We start from the raw sequence: 13,261 nt of genomic DNA, 5'->3' as shown, positions 1-13,261 counted from the left end.
AAGGCACCTTGAAACTATTTTTGGTATTGTAATTCTTATTATGTGCTATAATGTATGATAACTTGAATTGTTTACTTGTTTATATGTATTGTTTTGTTGTACTTGTGATGTGCCCTGCAACAGTTTATTGCAAAGGGTGCTAAATAAAATTAAAAAGGGCCTTTTGTGCTACTTGATTTTAAAACCTGTCTTTCTCCTAGTCTTTAGCAATCATCCCACTGCGTTTCTGTAATCATGTCAATAAGTCATTATTACTGTGAAGCAGCTGATGTATGTATCTGGTGTATTTGACTAACATTAAATATGCATGTACACATGTTCCAGACATCAGTCAAGCACTTTAAGGCACAGAGAGAGAGGTGCTGAAACGTTGTGTTTCCTGTTTTACATCCCCTGTAGCTACGATTGGAGGCTAAATATTTTCTGTTTCTGTTGTTAGAAATGAATGCCCACTTGGAGTCACTCTCCATGTTCACTTCTGACTCTTTCAGGAACCACTGGACGGTGACATCAGTGTCGTATGAAGTCAGTCGCTGGCTATTGTTTGCTGTTCTTCTGGATGCTTTATTTCTCACACGAAGGCGCTTTAAGGTATCTGAAATGTTGTCAACAGAGCGCTTTATATCTGTACTGAATGGGAAAACTGTATAGCCTGTTGTGTTTAGTTAGAGAACAAATTTCTCTCCCATTGAGCACATTTGTATTTTTTGCCACTCAGCCTACCTTGCAACTTAGGATACAAGTAGATAATTAACACTAGAATTTCATCCAACAACTCAGAGTTCAGGTCAACTACATGACTGGGATGGTGGTTACATAACCATCCCCAAAAATGCATCTTCCACTTCCACTGATGGGAACCCATGTCTCTGTTTCAGAATGAAGGAAACCGAAGACAATATAGTTCTGCAACCATCGGAACAGGAGTCCTTGAAAATGAAGCTAAAAAAAATCTAATTTAGAGCAGTGGTGCCTTCTACAAACGCAGCCTGACACAGCATAGTCCAGCATAGTCCTGGTGCATCATGGGATAGCCTGGATTTTTACCAAAACATGGAAACAATAACATTGACCGGACGATGCCAGCATGGTGCTGCAGTGTGAAGGAAATGAGGTTCTATTCACCGTTGTGCCAAGCCAATGGACTTAGTGTCTATCTGTGTTATCACAATGAATTGAGGTGTCAAACATGGCTGGAGACATCCAATCTGTTGTTAAGTTCAAATAATATTGGGATGTAAAATACACCTGACTGAACTCTGATGTAAGAGAATGCCCATATATCATCATAAGAACTTTGCATTCTCTGGGTTTAGCTTTGATCAACCCACTGGACTTATTCCCATCACAAACTTAATTTTATAGTCACCCTTTTGTCCTCATAAATCAAAGAGTAAGGAGATGATGCATATGGATGATACCAGCTGACGGAGAAGATGCACTTTCACCAAAAGGACGTTTGATCAAAATATCCTTTAATACAGGGATTCCCAATGTCTGGTGATGGAGGGCCAATTTCTGGGGGTTGCACGGAATGGGGGGCCGCAGTAGAAAATTAACCCAAAATATGTCCCAAATTATACCTATTTATTTCCTATACATTTATGTTAGGGAACTTTTATTAACTTTAATTGTTGTTTTATTATTTTCCCCCAAATTACATGTGCAATTTGTAACAGAAAAGTTTCAGAAAGTGTAAAAATATAGTAAAGGTTCAGAAAAGGGTTGGTAGAAGTTTGGCATTGGGGGGCTGCACCAAACATCCGCGAGGGCCGCATTTGGCCCCCAGGCTGCACTTTGGCAACCCCTGCTTTAATACATTATTTTTAATATTTAAACTCCATATAAACAACAACTCTATTTTATATTGTCCTCATCAAACCTCTCTCTCAGTTAGGTCCATAAATATTTGGACAGTGACACAACTGTCATCATTTTGGCACAGTGCAGATGGACAATGACCCGAAGCATACTGTGAAAGCAACTCAAGACTTTAAGGTGAAGAAGTGGAATGTTCTGTAATGGCCAAGTCAATCACCTGACCTGAATCCAATTGAGAAGCATTTCACTTGCTGAAGGCAAAACGCCGCAAGAACAAGCAGGAACTAAAGACAGTTGCAGTGCAGGCCTGGCAGAGCATCACCAGGGAAGAAACCCAGCATCTGGTGATGTCTATGGGTTCCAGACTTCAGGCAGTCATTGACTGCAAAGGATTTGGAACCAAGTATTGAAACTCACAATTTAATTCATGATTATGTTAGTTTGTCCAATTACTTTTGAGCCCCTAAAATTGGGGGGACCACATGGGTGTAAATGGGTGTAATTCCTACACCGTTCACCCAATTTGGATGTAACTACCCTCACATTAAAGATGAAGTCTACATTTAAAGCACATTTTGATTGTTTCCTATCAAATCCATTGTGGTGGCGTACAGAGCCAAAATTATGACAATTGTGTCACTGTCCAAATATTTATGGACCTAACCGTAAATATATTTATTCTAAAATTAATAAAGAATTTACTGGAAGTTTTATAGTTTTTAGTGCTGTGTAAAATACAATCAGGATACAAACCATTTAATGTTGGACTTCTTGCTGTGTTTCATTTGCTTTAATTTGCAAGTCAATTGGCACATCTTGTAATCGTGGGCTTGATTTGAACATAAAGATGACAAATGAGAAGAGGCCATTCGGCCCCTCTTGCTTGTTTGGTTGCTGGTAGTTAAAGGATCAAAGCATCTCCTCAAGGTGAATGTTAATACTATAATTGGAAAACACAGTTACCGTAAATTATTGAAAGGCATACTAACTTGTGAAATTATGCACTACAGTCCCAAGTAATACAAATTGATTATGTAAGTGTAGTGCTAAATTATGATATTCATTTTTTATTCCGGTAGTTTGTCAATTATTTGTAATTTCTCTAATTATCATGTCAAATGCCTGAATCTGGACACATGCTTTATGTTGCAGTTCTACAGATACCCACCTGATGGTGACATTATCTTCCAAAACAGGTCTGTGGTCTTATACCCTCACTACCCTTATATTTTTGCAACTGTTTCTGGCCGTAGGTAACATAACCTGCCTATCACAAAGAAGATGCATAAATAACTTTACTAAGCCCCTCCATATTGTATTCCATACCATCATGAATAATAGAGGAAGGTTTAGCCAAGCAGGCGATTAATATTCCACTTATCTGCAACTACAGTTGACTTGAGTTACTTTTCAGAGCAGATGGCAACTTCAGTGGAAAGGAAATGACGACGGCACCTTTTAAAGAGTAATTTGAAACACGTCATTGCAAAAGAATATAGGACTGAACAGCACTAACATTATTGTTCTTGCCAACGATGATGAGGATGACTTCAATGGGAAGTCTTTCCCGGCTGATGTTTGCCGAGAATCCACGGCAACCAGGAATTCTGTTTTACAATGACATCATGCTCAAAATTCTGACCAGTATTATAATTTCACCCCTTACTAAGTTTGAGACACAAGCAGAACCACCAACTACTGCAGGTCTACATCAACACCAGATGGCGCTTAGACCCTGTCATATAAAGCAGTGTTTGAAGAAGGCCAGAGAATGACAGTTGCCTACTCCTGGGGGTTGATTAGGTCTAATCAAGCTCTGCTCCTGGCCTGATTTTCCTGTGATTGCCAGGGTTTAGAGGGAGGTATTCTGAGAATTTCATTATCCAATTCTTGAGCACATTTTATGTCTGAACCAATTTTAAATTAAGCACACCGATTTTATTTACTTTTATCTCTGGTTCATTCGTCAGTAACTCAAAGCAGATCAAATGTTTGTTTGTTTTAAAGAGGAGTTAAGAGACGTATAGAAATATATTAATTACAGATACAGATTACAGATGGAATTCAAATATTTGATGATACTTTTGTGCAACCCTGGCATAACTCAGTGGAATGATAACCCCTGGTCACAGAAATTAACTTTTCCACGTGGAGTATGACTAGAGGCCTACACGGGTCACTGACAACTAGAGTTGTGCCAGTAATCCTTCTTCATGTCATCTGATGGATGATGGCAGTGTGTGTTGTGTGCGTGGTGAGGCGGTTGTGTGAGGAGTTTAGGAAAAAGTCACGAGTGGCAATGATAGAGCTGTTCAGAGCCTCCCCGGGGACCCTGTGCCACAGCGCCCAGAGGGAGACACAGCGGTGTGTGAAATTAACCATTCGCATCAAAACAAACCTGCTGAGTAAGAACGGCAAGACAACCGGGCCGGTGCACAGGCAAACTTCCTGAGAAGGCCAGCACATAAATAATTCATCCTGTTAAAACATTCATAGTGGGTATGTTTAACACTTTAGAGCTCAGCCCCACCACACCTCCCCTCCTGAGTTTGCTTTATTTATTGAGACTTGTTTTAAAATCAATGATTTATTAAGTTTTCATCTTCTGTAGCTGGAAACCAACACACAAGGGGGTGTGTGTGGGACCAGAAAACTGTGCAAAAAGGATAGACATAAGAAATTCAGCAAGCAATAGTGGTTGGTCATCTTGAGTTTGTTGAAACTATTTGGATATATAGGTTGGATATGTTATGCTGGAGGCCTCCCCAAGATCTTTTCACTTTGCAAGTGTCACATGGAAAAGAGCAGCTGTAGATTATAATTTGTAAAAAGTCATCTTGTTGGTTTGGCTGCTAGGAGTTTATCAGTCAACACTATCTTTAAAAAAAAAAAAATCCCCTAAATGAATAGATTGTTCATTTGACCTTAAATGGTGTGAGAATCTCATCAAAACCATTCTTAAGCATTCTGAAGCAGTGCATTTTGTGCCTTGTCTCTGGTTCTGTCCTGAATATGAAAGATGAAACGGCATGCATCACAGTTTATCTTGACCTTGGCTGTATTGGGAAGCTACAGAAGGTTCAAGCATCTATGTGGCTGGGACTGAGAGTTAATTAGAGAGTGTGCCCAGTGGGCATGCCGTGCTGTGCCGTGCAGGTGTGGGGCTAATGAGAACAGCAAGTGAGGTGTGTGGGCTGAGCAGGGCACCTGGAGGATAGCGTGCGGCAGCGAGCTCTTGACTTCTGGGATCCCTGTAAACAGAGCAATCTGTTCCCCAGCAACGGCAGAACACCGTGCTCACTTTATTCGAGTGCCTGGTACAAAAATACACACACAAACAAACGCAGGTCAGATTTGACGGCAGCCACATCTCACACACCAGCCAGTGCAGAAAACTGTGCTCATGCTACAGCTGCTGGGAGCAATGGAGAAAATGTATTCTATTGATATGTGTTTTCCTGGATGTTGTAAGTGCATTTTAGTTGACCACTTTCCCCCTCCTTGAGATTGAATGTATCATCTGCACAGGAGTCTCAAGCCTAGTTCCTCGAGGGCTGCAATTTGCCATTTTTTATTCCAACTAGAGCTCTCAATTAATTAATTAACCTGCACAAGCTAATTTTGCTGTGTGGCTGTTGCTCCTACAATAATATAACCTGGACCTAACCTTAACCATCTTCGTAATGGTTCTCAGAATAAAAGTCACCCAGCAAAATCAGCTTATGCTTATTTTCCTGTTTACAGCTTGAACTATTATTTGAATTCGAGCTGCGCTTCCTGTAAATCTTGTAAAGCACACGATGCCGCAGTTTGACGGGCACCCACCCACTCTGCTTTACTTGAAAGTTGATATATGTCTGCACCCAGCTGTTCAGCACCTTAATTACATTGGGCCACTGGGCAGCTACACACTTCTATAGATCTATAATGCTGGTTCTGGACTGAGACACTCCTGAATTCGTTGTAACCGTAAACCATTGTCATTTGAAGTATGACCTGCGGGCCACTTCAGTCTACTGTGTCTTGGTAGGAAAGAGGATCTGTTTCTTTCTCTTGTATCTCCCTGTACTGGAGTTGTCTCTGAGCTGTCATTTCTATCTTCTGAGTATGAATGTAGATAAGTGTGTTTTTTAGATTTAATATACTTTGTGGGTCACTGGAGTGACAATCGCCAAGTTTAATGTGTTCATATAAACCTGGCAATATACTACTATTTCTGTGGAGAGAAATTTGATCAAAGATATTCTAAACTATATTCAAAGCTATTCTTTAGAGCTCACAAGGTCACATCTTATTATACTTTGGGTTCTTTCAGGAAAAGCAAGGTTTGATAACCTCTGCAATGACATTGATACATTGTTTTAAATTGCCCTTCATGTGTGTATTCAATCATTTGCATATCCCGAGACAAGTAAGCAGAGCTATTCAATATTACACTCATAGGTTTATATGAACCCTATAAAGCATCTATATGCCCATGCAGTCCATCAGGCTTCTCAGATTTCCCACCACTGAAATCCCATAGGTATAATCACAGCACAAATGTAGGCTGATGGTATACGACTGCATGTGCACAATTCCCTGTGTGATCGGGGATCTTATTAAAATTTTTAACTAGAAGACCTAAATGGAGATGGGCACTTTATATTATACTGCAGGAATTCCTTACAGTATAACGCAATTATCAGCTGTGCACGGCAATCAGAGAGGCAGATTGTCACAGGAGGCAATCACTGTTGGAGTAGCAGAGAAATATGACTTTTTTTCCACTTAAAATTGGGTCCATTCTCTCGAACGCCTGCACATTTTGTGAAAGTGGTCTTTTAGGCATTTGCAGGACCATCTGCTAGACGTGTACCTTTAAACGAGACAAACATGGGAAATGGGAAAAACGTCTGTGTGTATCGGCAATCCAGTTGTCTCTGCTATTTTTAGTGCTTGTGAATTTAAAAATAGACTCTCGCCCATCAAGGCGCCACTAGGAAGTCTTTGATTCCTCCCATCTTTTCCTCCACCTCTGAATATCAGCATCCCCTTTTCTCCAGAGAAGGGCTTTCAGTCTGCCTTTCTCCTGCTCTCGTTTCGCCACAGTGTGTAACTCTAGATGATGCTTTAATGACCGGAAGATGGGGAAAATGTGCAATGTGGAAAGGGTTATTTTTGGACACTGTAGCTCAATAACCCGTATCCACACGGACCGATTCGTGGCAAAGTGCAATTCTTCCGACCGCCTGCCAGGGTTTTCGCCTGTGTGATTATTAACTACCTCTGATTGACCAGGGACAAGAGGTGCTTTTAGCATTTTCTGAGCAGTTCTATCAGTTTTATCTTTGATATCTTGTTTTACTAGACATTGGCGAACACATTATGGAGATTTACACCTTTTTTTCAGGACTTTTATTTATTTTTTAAATTGACTGTTTTGTATTCCAGTGGTAGAACTGGAATTAAAGTTAAATGCACTTTAGAAGTTGAACAAGATGATGATACAAAATATGATGATTGAAGATATTTATATACATTTTTTAATTTACATATTTATCTACATTTCTAGTTAACATATTTGAATTTGTACTCAATGATATGGACACTGTTTCGGAGATGTTTCCCAGCTGTTTTTCATGCTTTTACATCTTTACCTGAAGGAGGTTTGACTGTAGGGTTATGTATGGGTCTCTTGTGTGGTCTGCAGCAGCCTGTTTGTTGTCATTTTGATAGATGGCATGTCTCTCCACGTGGGATGTATATTTTCCTGTTAACCAAGTTCTCACTGCATTAGTGGTTTCTCATTGTGACCAATTGCACACCACCAGATAGCACAGCAACGGTGCGGTGGATGCTTTTGTTTAGAATTTCTGAAAAAGCATTCAAAGTCGTTCTTTTCTATTTGCTTTGTATAAAGTAGCCTGGGACTTGGAACATGTATCAGACAAAACAGTCTTTTTTTAATTTATTGACATTCACCTGTAATATGAATGTTGGTCCAACACTATGTTAATTAGTTAACATTTTAACTACATTAACAGTGATCACATTTTCCTCATTCTGTGGTGATTTTGTTAGTAAATCTTGTTTCTTATGCACTTAATAATCCCTGTCATTATAATAAACTAGTTGCTTTTGCTATTCTTTAGTCATCTACAAACATAAGAGACTCAAAGAATTGCATAATGTCCACAAATAAAGGAGTTAAACTAGGTAAATGGGTGTAATGAGCATTGAAAGGGTCAGGAAAGAAACTTTACAGTGCAAACTACCTGGTTGTATGATGGGAAGGGAAGCAGGAAGTGGTTTACTGTTAGATACGATATAGTTTAGCTTGGGCTGACCATCTCTTAGCATCCAGAGAATGACTCTTTGTGAACCCTGGCTGCTGCTTTCTCTCTGCTACTGTCCTGTGACTCAAGGCCCTTGTCCTCACAGCTCAGTGTTAGTTGCTATGCACCAAAGCTACTGAGGAAAAGGCATTTGGAGTAGCTTAGGCAACAGTTTGGGCAATGGAGCCCTTTTCCTGGGGTGGACCAAGGCCAAGGCTGACAAAGCCCACCCCCCTGGCTATGCAATCAGTGTTACAGTCTGAGAACAGTCTGTACAGGGGCTGTGCACAATGACATCATTCACCCTGGCAAGACAAACACAGTGATGTGTGTGTGGCCTGTCTTCGAACAAGAATTCTGCTTCCTTTCCTGACTGTAAGACAATAAAAGGGATTGTACTACACTAAACAACAAAACACTAACTTAAAAACAACTTCCTGCCTCAGCCAAGCCAATAGAGGAATAAAGAGAGAATTCAAATCAATCCTCCAAGTTCCACCCCCCCATTCCAAGGTTTTTTTTAGAGCCTTTGTTTGACTTCTAAACACTTTGACAAATATAGATGAGTTGGATACACAGCACTGGTCACACTGTTCTGGGGCAGCAGCTGAGAGGATTGTGAGCGCGAGTCACTTTCTAGAAGAATCTCTGGACACAGGTGACCAGAGGAGAACCTACAGAATAATATTTATGACTGTATCCATAAAGTCTCCTGAACCTAACCTTCAAGTCAAACAAACTGAATTTTGAAAGATCCCACGTCAGGTTTTGGTGGTTTATTCCATTTATGACATATCCACGTGGAAAGGGCATGTCTCCTATCAATAGTGAATTAGTCCACTTGTGTCTTTGTTCTACTTCCTGAATGTCAACTGAGATGGCAGCAGGAGTCAAAGATTATTCAATCTCTTCAAAATCTTGCTTAGCTGCTGTTTACAGTGGCTGGGAAGATCACAGACACAAAATGACGCAAAGACCTAAAATACACAAATGCAGCCTGCATCTGGTATATTTGCTGCATGAATTACAAACCGATCCCTGCTCTGTGTCAAGCCTGCTTGTCAAGTTACCTCCCTTCCTCAGCACACGCAAGCCCTCGCTAATGAATCTGCCCCCTGCAAGTCCCACCGATCTCTCACATTAACCTTTCCTCATCCGGATGACTTGTGATGTCTTGTGAGTTGCAAACATTTTAATATTTATGATCTGTGAGAATTGCAAATTCTTCATTCATTTTAATAGCTTGTCATTTACATTGCTGCCAATAATAAAAAAGGGTATACATAATAGAATCCTTTAAATGCAGAAGACTGTGTGCTCATGAGCTACTTTCTCCCAGTCTTCATCTCATCATGGGACTCAGGTTGGGTTTCCATCTGGACATGGCTCAATTACTGTGTGTTTCCATCTAATCTGAAGCAGATATTGAAAATTGACAGCCGCAGATCTCAAAACAGGTCTTTCAGGACACTTTAAAAGGATATCATTTTTTGCCTTTGCTTTCTTACTTTCTAATGTGAAAAATTCTGCCGTCTGACAGTGTTATTCTATAGATCAGACAAGCACAATGGTATATTCTGCAGGAGACCATCGCTAATGTAAACATTCAATTATTCATTTATAAATGTCAGAAATCATCCTTTTTCTTGAGATTATGCCTCCCTGCTGGTTAGCAAGCAGGCGTTTTCTGTGCTGCAGCGTCTGCACCGTGCCGTCGCGCTCGGCTCTCTGTGCAAAGAAAATGAATTTGAGCAAGACCTCTGTAAGAGATCACAGCCTCTGTATATAGTCAATGAGAACCTCATGCATGGGGGAGGGGGTAAGGGGAATAATCACACAACGGAGGATCTGTCAAAAGTGGGGAAAATTTAGATGCTTTCAAGTCCATTTCCTCTGACTATGTATGTGTAATATACATGATCAAAAAATAAATACATACATGTTTGAATTTAAATAGTGAAAGGTGTGACGAACACCTTGGATATGTTTGTTTGAGCATCAAAGTAACCCTCCAGCTGGGCCCTGTTGGAGCCCTGGGTTAAATTTTTGTTACATATCCAGTAATCGAGTGGAATAAAGGCCCACCTCATGAATCTTTCATTCAGAGGACAGCGTTAGATGCTTCTGAGGAAAATGACTGGGCTGAGTAAAATCTTTCCACAATAAGAGTAGCTGAGGTATGCGCTCAACCCTGTCTGCTAGTGCTGGTATCTTTGGCTGCTCCAAAACAGTAGTGTAGCTGCACCCTATACTCAGATGTAACCAGTAAATCCTTCTTAGAACATAGCAAGGGTGATATATAGTGGTATACTATCCTATCATTATTTTAAAAAGAGACTTGCTACATTCTAAAACAAATAGACATTACAAGTCCTCCCTCTTGTGCTCACCCCATCCCCCTCCACTCCCTACCATTAGAACATCAATTTTTAAAAAGGGGCTAGACGGGAAATCTTCAATAATTAATGGGAAATGTCCCTTCAGCGTTGATGGTGTTGACAGGAGTCAAGGGGATAATCTCGGCCGGCTGTCTCGTCCTCTTCTTTGTCACGGGGACTCGGGGACTGGAGCTTGAGTCCTGCATTCCTGGTGGGTCCCTCTCAGTTTAGGTAGTGGGGGGTTTCTGCAGGGAATCATTGAATGGGGGGGAGAGAGCAGGTCAACAGCTGCTGCCCTGACGGGGTCGCTCTCCAGGGAGGGGGGCGGCTCTTAGACCCAGTCAGGCAACTTGGAGCTTCCCGGCCCGCCACAGAGGGTGTGCATTTGTCTAAACAAACAGTCTGGCAGGATGTCTCTTTAATAATTTAACAAGCAGGAAGAAGTAGTCTCTTTGTTGGGGACCCATATCTTTTTCTTTTTCTTTTTTTGTTGATGCATTCATATTTTAAATGCAATAACACCCTGATCACAACTAATGGACTTGATTCTTACATGAATAATAATTAAGACCATTGTGTTTGTGTTTCTCTGTATTATGCATGTTTAAACACCTTTATTAGTAAAGAGCAGGACGTGTGTTCTGGTCTCCCGTAGATGCACAGTAATTTCATGCTTGGCAGACACTACAGTGGGGATCGCAAAGCGCTTCTTCTCTGTTAATTGACTTTTGTCCTGGACCGTGCATTGTTAGGAATAAACAGTGTTTTTGTGGACAGAACTGCAGGGGTCATTATTTCTTAGCTTGACAGTACATCTAAATGTTTTTCTAATTAATATATTTGTGAAGTCTCTACGTGCCTCGATTAACAGGAAATCATTTTTGATGTGACATTTCGCTGTAAATTATGTCAAAACAGCAGGGTTCCAGTGAATTTGAAATTTAAAGTCGCTTCATCATGACACTGCTGGTAAGAGAGAAATAATGGTTCCAAGCACTTTTTAAGAATTCACATTCTAAGAATTAAACCATAAGGGGATGACCTTTGGCCTTTGGTTTGAAGTTATACTTGCATAGAGTGGAAAGTCAGTTGCCTCAAGACTGAAGACCTTAACAGGAAAAGGTATAGAAAGTTGAGAACCTTTACTACAGGAAACCAACAGTGTACCAGAGGCTGCTACTGTGACATCAAATGTTCAAAACCCCCCACATCACTGGTCTCTTGGTGTGGTTGGTTTGCTGCTCATTTAGCTCTTTGGATCAGGCCCTCATGCCTGAGCTTGGGATGGAGGTTTGATTCCATGTGGAGTGTCGCTGCACATACTACAGGATGACCAAAACTCTGGGAAGTAATGGAGTGTGCTGACAGGTCTACTCTTAAGTTAGACAACCCTTATATATGAGCACAGTCTCCAGCAACCAGCACAATGAAAGCCATAGCCCTCACCAATTCCCAGATGGAGCAGATGGAATACATACACTAAGTGACACACTAAGTGACAGTACAAGACAGAGGTGAAAGCTGATATGTGGCGCCATATGAAAGAGAGGAACTGGAGCAGTTTTGAGTGTCAAAATATGTATCGTGCCACTTCATGCATTGAAAACTGTAAGCACCTACAAAATAAATGAATACATAATATCCAATACAATTCAATCTTGCACACACAAAATAATTAATTTAAAATACCTGCAATAGAAAGTATATCTGACATTTTCATTTCTCAAAGAGAGCCCGATTGGATGGTCAGTGAGTCATGATTTTAAAATATAAAACACTCCTTACAAGCTTTGCAATGCACACTTTTATGAAGAATATTCAGGGCATTACCATGCGCAATGAAAGTGTTTCCAGAATGCCTTCTGCCACTGGGACAGGCTTTCTCAAGATCTCTCTGAGCACCTTTTGAATACTGACCTTTAAGAATAAATACTGTAATTAATTGCTTTATAAGTAGTTTTGAATTCCCCTTTGGTGAGATACCTTTCGTATTTGAATGTCACAGCAATCAACACAACGCAGTTCTCCATGAGCAATCAGCATATCCGCTGTTTGATTAGGAAACTATACAGACTATAACCAAACTGTATCAATTTGAAGAATATGCCAATCATAGCAGCATATTCTGCTGATGTTTGTGAAAGTCTTCATAGAATATATAACTTTTTGGATCCAATTTGTGTCTAATAAGAATTTAACTGAACATGCAAAAATGTCAATAAAAAAGGGTTTGCTAAGAATGCTTCAGTGTTTTATATTTGTTATATCCATTTCATTTAAGTGTGCAGTACAAATCCCATCCTGTCAGAGTCTTCTGAGATTGTGGCGCCAGGTGACATTCAGAAAGGTCATCCATTCAGAAGGTCAACACACACTGACTCGCAACAGCCCCGGATTTTGCGGACATATTAAAATAGGTGAGAGGTCAGTGTGAGTTACTGGGCTGTGGTAGGAGACAGCTGAAGTCCCAGGTCATCCCTGATTATACAGCACCCTTGGTTTTGCAATTGTACCCAAATGTAAAGGTCATTCAAATACAGAAGAATTGGTACATCAGATAATTTTCTCAATAATTTGAATTTTCAAATTATATAAGGAATTAAAATACATATTCCATTGTGTTTTTTGTGTATCTTTTCTGCTCCACTTATTTAATATATTGTATCATATACATATACAAATATTATACAAATATCTCAGGTATAGGTAGGTGGAATCTGCACAGAGTTTTTTTTACTTTTTGGA

Source organism: Amia ocellicauda, chromosome 5, assembly GCF_036373705.1.
Source record: "Amia ocellicauda isolate fAmiCal2 chromosome 5, fAmiCal2.hap1, whole genome shotgun sequence".
Taxonomy (NCBI): Eukaryota; Metazoa; Chordata; class Actinopteri; order Amiiformes; family Amiidae; genus Amia; species Amia ocellicauda.
The sequence above is the reverse complement of the archived record's forward strand: the minus strand, read 5'-3'. Positions refer to the sequence as shown.